We start from the raw sequence: 6,000 nt of genomic DNA, 5'->3' as shown, positions 1-6,000 counted from the left end.
ATTTACAATAAGCAGACCTCAGTGCAAGAAAGAGTCTTTCCAACACGGAAAAAGCTCAGAGGCCAACTTTGACATGAAAAGGTGTAAAAACAAGTACAAGATATTTACAATAAGCAGACCTCGGTGCAAGAAAGAGTCTTTCCAACACTGATAAGCTCAGAGGCCAACTTTGACATGAAAAGGTGTAAAAACAAGTACAAGATATTTACAATAAGCAGACCTCGGTGCAAGAAAGAGTCTTTCCATCACTGATAAGCACAGAGGCCAACTTTGACATGAAAAGGTGTAAAAACAAGTACAAGATATTTACAATAAGCAGACCTCAGTGCAAGAAAGAGTCTTTCCATCACTGATAAGCTCAGAGGCCAACTTTGACATGAAAAGGTGTAAAAACAAGTACAAGATATTTACAATAAGCAGACCTCGGTGCAAGAAAGAGTCTTTCCATCACTGATAAGCACAGAGGCCAACTTTGACATGAAAAGGTGTAAAAACAAGTACAAGATATTTACAATAAGCAGACCTCAGTGCAAGAAAGAGTCTTTCCATCACTGATAAGCTCAGAGGCCAACTTTGACATGAAAAGGTGTTCAAACAAGTACAAGATATTTACAATAAGCAGACCTCAGTGCAAGAAAGAGTCTTTCCAACACTGATAAGCACAGAGGCCAACTTTGACATGAAAAGGTGTAAAAACAAGTACAAGATATTTACAATAAGCAGACCTCGGTGCAAGAAAGAGTCTTTCTAACACTGCAGAAGCACAGAGGCCAACTTTGACATGAAAAGGTGTTCAAACAAGTACAAGATATTTACAATAAGCAGACCTCAGTGCAAGAAAGAGTCTTTCCAACACTGATAAGCACAGAGGCCAACTTTGACATTAAAAGGTGTTCAAACAAGTACAAGATATTTACAATAAGCAGACCTCAGTGCAAGAAAGAGTCTTTCCAACACTGAAAAAGCACAGAGGCCAACTTTGACATTAAAAGGTGTTCAAATAAGTACAAGATATTCACAATAAGCAGACCTCAGTGCAAGAAAGAGTCTTTCCAACACTGATAAGCACAGAGGCCAACTTTGACATGAAAAGGTGTAAAAATCAAGTACAAGATATTTACAATAAGCAGACCTCATTGCAAGAAAGAGTCTTTCCAACACTGATAAGCACAGAGGCCAACTTTGACATTAAAAGGTGTTCAAACAAGTACAAGATATTTACAATAAGCAGCCCTCAGTGCAAGAAAGAGTCTTTCTAACACTGCAGAAGCACAGAGGCCAACTTTGACATGAAAAGGTGTTCAAACAAGTACAAGATATTTACAATAAGCAGACCTCATTGCAAGAAAGAGTCTTTCCAACACTGATAAGCACAGAGGCCAACTTTAACATTAAAAGGTGTTCAAACAAGTACAAGATATTTACAATAAGCAGACCTCAGTGCAAGAAAGAGTCTTTCCAACACTGATAAGCACAGAGGCCAACTTTGACATTAAAAGGTGTTCAAATAAGTACAAGATATTTACAATAAGCAGACCTCAGTGCAAGAAAGAGTCTTTCCAACACGGAAAAAGCACAGAGGCCAACTTTGACATGAAAAGGTGTAAAAATCAAGTACAAGATATTTACAATAAGCAGACCTCAGTGCAAGAAAGAGTCTTTCTAACACTGCAGAAGCACAGAGGCCAACTTTGACATTAAAAGGTGTTCAAACAAGTACAAGATATTTACAATAAGCAGACCTCAGTGCAAAAACGTGTCTTTCCAACACTGACAAGCACAGAGGCCAACTTTGACATGAAAAGGTGTTCAAACAAGTATAAGATATTTACAATAAGCAGACCTCAGTGCAAAAACGTGTCTTTCCAACACTGACAAGCACAGAGGCCAACTTTGACATTAAAAGGTATAAAAACAAGTACAATATATTCACAATAAGCAGACCTCAGTGCAAGAAAGAGTCTTTCTAACACTGATAAGCACAGAGGCCAACTTTGACATTAAAAGGTGTTCAAACAAGTACAAGATATTCACAATAAGCAGACCTCAGTGCAAGAAAGAGTCTTTCCAACACTGAAAAAGCACAGAGGCCAACTTTGACATGAAAAGGTGTTCAAACAAGTACAAGATATTTACAATAAGCAGACCTCAGTGCAAGAAAGAGTCTTTCCAACACGGAAAAAGCAAAGAGGCCAACTTTAACATTAAAAGGTCTTCAAACAAGTACAAGATATTTACAATAAGCAGCCCTCAGTGCAAGAAAGAGTCTTTCCAACACTGAAAAAGCACAGAGGCCAACTTTGACATGAAAAGGTGTAAAAATCAAGTACAAGATATTTACAATAAGCAGACCTCAGTGCAAGAAAGAGTCTTTCCAACACGGAAAAAGCAAAGAGGCCAACTTTAACATTAAAAGGTCTTCAAACAAGTACAAGATATTTACAATAAGCAGCCCTCAGTGCAAGAAAGAGTCTTTCTAACACTGCAGAAGCACAGAGGCCAACTTTGACATGAAAAGGTGTAAAAACAAGTACAAGATATTTACAATAAGCAGACCTCAGTGCAAGAAAGAGTCTTTCCATCACTGATAAGCACAGAGGCCAACTTTGACATGAAAAGGTGTTCAAACAAGTACAAGATATTTACAATAAGCAGACCTCAGTGCAAGAAAGAGTCTTTTCAACACTGAAAAAGCACAGAGGCCAACTTTGACATGAAAAGGTGTTCAAACAAGTACAAGATATTTACAATAAGCAGACCTCAGTGCAAGAAAGAGTCTTTCCAACACTGAAAAAGCACAGAGGCCAACTTTGACATGAAAAGGTGTTCAAACAAGTACAAGATATTTACAATAAGCAGACCTCAGTGCAAGAAAGAGTCTTTCCATCACTGATAAGCTCAGAGGCCAACTTTGACATGAAAAGGTGTTCAAACAAGTACAAGATATTTACAATAAGCAGACCTCAGTGCAAGAAAGAGTCTTTCCATCACTGATAAGCTCAGAGGCCAACTTTGACATGAAAAGGTGTAAAAACAAGTACAAGATATTTACAATAAGCAGACCTCAGTGCAAGAAAGAGTCTTTCCATCACTGATAAGCTCAGAGGCCAACTTTGACATGAAAAGGTGTAAAAACAAGTACAAGATATTTACAATAAGCAGACCTCAGTGCAAGAAAGAGTCTTTCCAACACTGAAAAGCACAGAGGCCAACTTTGACATTAAAAGGTGTAAAAACAAGTACAAGATATTTACAATAAGCAGACCTCAGTGCAAGAAAGAGTCTTTCCAACACTGAAAAAGCACAGAGGCCAACTTTGACATGAAAAGGTGTAAAAACAAGTACAAGATATTTACAATAAGCAGACCTCAGTGCAAGAAAGAGTCTTTCCAACACTGAAAAAGCACAGAGGCCAACTTTGACATTAAAAGGTGTTCAAACAAGTACAAGATATTTACAATAAGCAGACCTCAGTGCAAAAACGTGTCTTTCCAACACTGACAAGCACAGAGGCCAACTTTGACATTAAAAGGTGTAAAAACAAGTACAAGATATTTACAATAAGCAGACCTCAGTGCAAGAAAGAGTCTTTCCAACACTGAAAAAGCACAGAGGCCAACTTTGACATGAAAAGGTGTTCAAACAAGTACAAGATATTTACAATAAGCAGACCTCAGTGCAAAAACGTGTCTTTCCAACACTGACAAGCACAGAGGCCAACTTTGACATTAAAAGGTGTAAAAACAAGTACAAGATATTTACAATAAGCAGACCTCAGTGCAAGAAAGAGTCTTTCTAACACTGATAAGCACAGAGGCCAACTTTGACATTAAAAGGTGTTCAAACAAGTACAAGATATTCACAATAAGCAGACCTCAGTGCAAGAAAGAGTCTTTCCAACACTGAAAAAGCACAGAGGCCAACTTTGACATGAAAAGGTGTTCAAACAAGTACAAGATATTTACAATAAGCAGACCTCAGTGCAAGAAAGAGTCTTTCCATCACTGATAAGCTCAGAGGCCAACTTTGACATGAAAAGGTGTAAAAACAAGTACAAGATATTTACAATAAGCAGACCTCAGTGCAAGAAAGAGTCTTTCCATCACTGATAAGGTCAGAGGCCAACTTTGACATAAAAGGTGTAAAAACAAGTACAAGATATTTACAATAAGCAGACCTCAGTGCAAGAAAGAGTCTTTCCAACACTGAAAAGCACAGAGGCCAACTTTGACATTAAAAGGTGTAAAAACAAGTACAAGATATTTACAATAAGCAGACCTCAGTGCAAGAAAGAGTCTTTCCAACACTGATAAGGTCAGAGGCCAACTTTGACATAAAAGGTGTAAAAACAAGTACAAGATATTTACAATAAGCAGACCTCGGTGCAAGAAAGAGTCTTTCCAACACGGAAAAAGCACAGAGGCCAACTTTGACATTAAAAGGTGTTCAAACAAGTACAAGATATTTACAATAAGCAGACCTCAGTGCAAAAACGTGTCTTTCCAACACTGACAAGCACAGAGGCCAACTTTGACATGAAAAGGTGTTCAAACAAGTACAAGATATTTACAATAAGCAGGCCTCAGTGCAAAAACGTGTCTTTCCAACACTGACAAGCACAGAGGCCAACTTTGACATTAAAAGGTGTAAAAACAAGTACAAGATATTTACAATAAGCAGACCTCAGTGCAAGAAAGAGTCTTTCTAACACTGATAAGCACAGAGGCCAACTTTGACATTAAAAGGTGTTCAAACAAGTACAAGATATTCACAATAAGCAGACCTCAGTGCAAGAAAGAGTCTTTCCAACACGGAAAAAGCAAAGAGGCCAACTTTAACATTAAAAGGTCTTCAAACAAGTACAAGATATTTACAATAAGCAGACCTCAGTGCAAGAAAGAGTCTTTCCAACACGGAAAAAGCACAGAGGCCAACTTTGACATGAAAAGGTGTAAAAACAAGTACAAGATATTTACAATAAGCAGACCTCAGTGCAAGAAAGAGTCTTTCCAACACTGAAAAAGCACAGAGGCCAACTTTGACATTAAAAGGTCTTCAAACAAGTACAAGATATTTACAATAAGCAGACCTCAGTGCAAAAACGTGTCTTTCCAACACTGATAAGCACAGAGGCCAACTTTGACATGAAAAGGTGTAAAAACAAGTACAATATATTCACAATAAGCAGACCTCAGTGCAAGAAAGAGTCTTTCCAACACTGAAAAAGCAAAGAGGCCAACTTTAACATTAAAAGGTCTTCAAACAAGTACAAGATATTTACAATAAGCAGACCTCAGTGCGAGAAAGAGTCTTTCCAACACTGATAAGCACAGAGGCCAACTTTGACATTAAAAGGTGTAAAAACAAGTACAAGATATTTACAATAAGCAGACCTCAGTGCAAGAAAGAGTCTTTCTAACACTGATAAGCACAGAGGCCAACTTTGACATGAAAAGGTGTTCAAACAAGTACAAGATATTTACAATAAGCAGACCTCAGTGCAAGAAAGAGTCTTTCCATCACTGATAAGCTCAGAGGCCAACTTTGACATGAAAAGGTGTAAAAACAAGTACAAGGTATTTACAGTAAGCAGACCTCGGTGCAAGAAAGAGTCTTTCCAACACGGAAAAAGCACAGAGGCCAACTTTGACATTAAAAGGTGTAAAAACAAGTACAAGATATTTACAATAAGCAGACCTCAGTGCAAGAAAGAGTCTTTCTAACACTGCAGAAGCGCAGAGGCCAACTTTGACATGAAAAGGTGTTCAAACAAGTACAAGATATTTACAATAAGCAGACCTCAGTGCAAGAAAGAGTCTTTTCAACACTGAAAAAGCACAGAGGCCAACTTTGACATTAAAAGGTGTTCAAACAAGTACAAGATATTTACAATAAGCAGACCTCAGTGCAAGAAAGAGTCTTTTCAACACTGAAAAAGCACAGAGGCCAACTTTGACATTAAAAGGTGTTCAAACAAGTACAAGATATTTACAATAAGCA

Source organism: Rhamphochromis sp. 'chilingali' (genome assembly GCF_963969265.1).
Source record: "Rhamphochromis sp. 'chilingali' genome assembly, chromosome: 14".
NCBI classification, from domain to species: domain Eukaryota; kingdom Metazoa; phylum Chordata; class Actinopteri; order Cichliformes; family Cichlidae; genus Rhamphochromis; species Rhamphochromis sp. 'chilingali'.
This window is presented reverse-complemented; position numbering follows the sequence as displayed.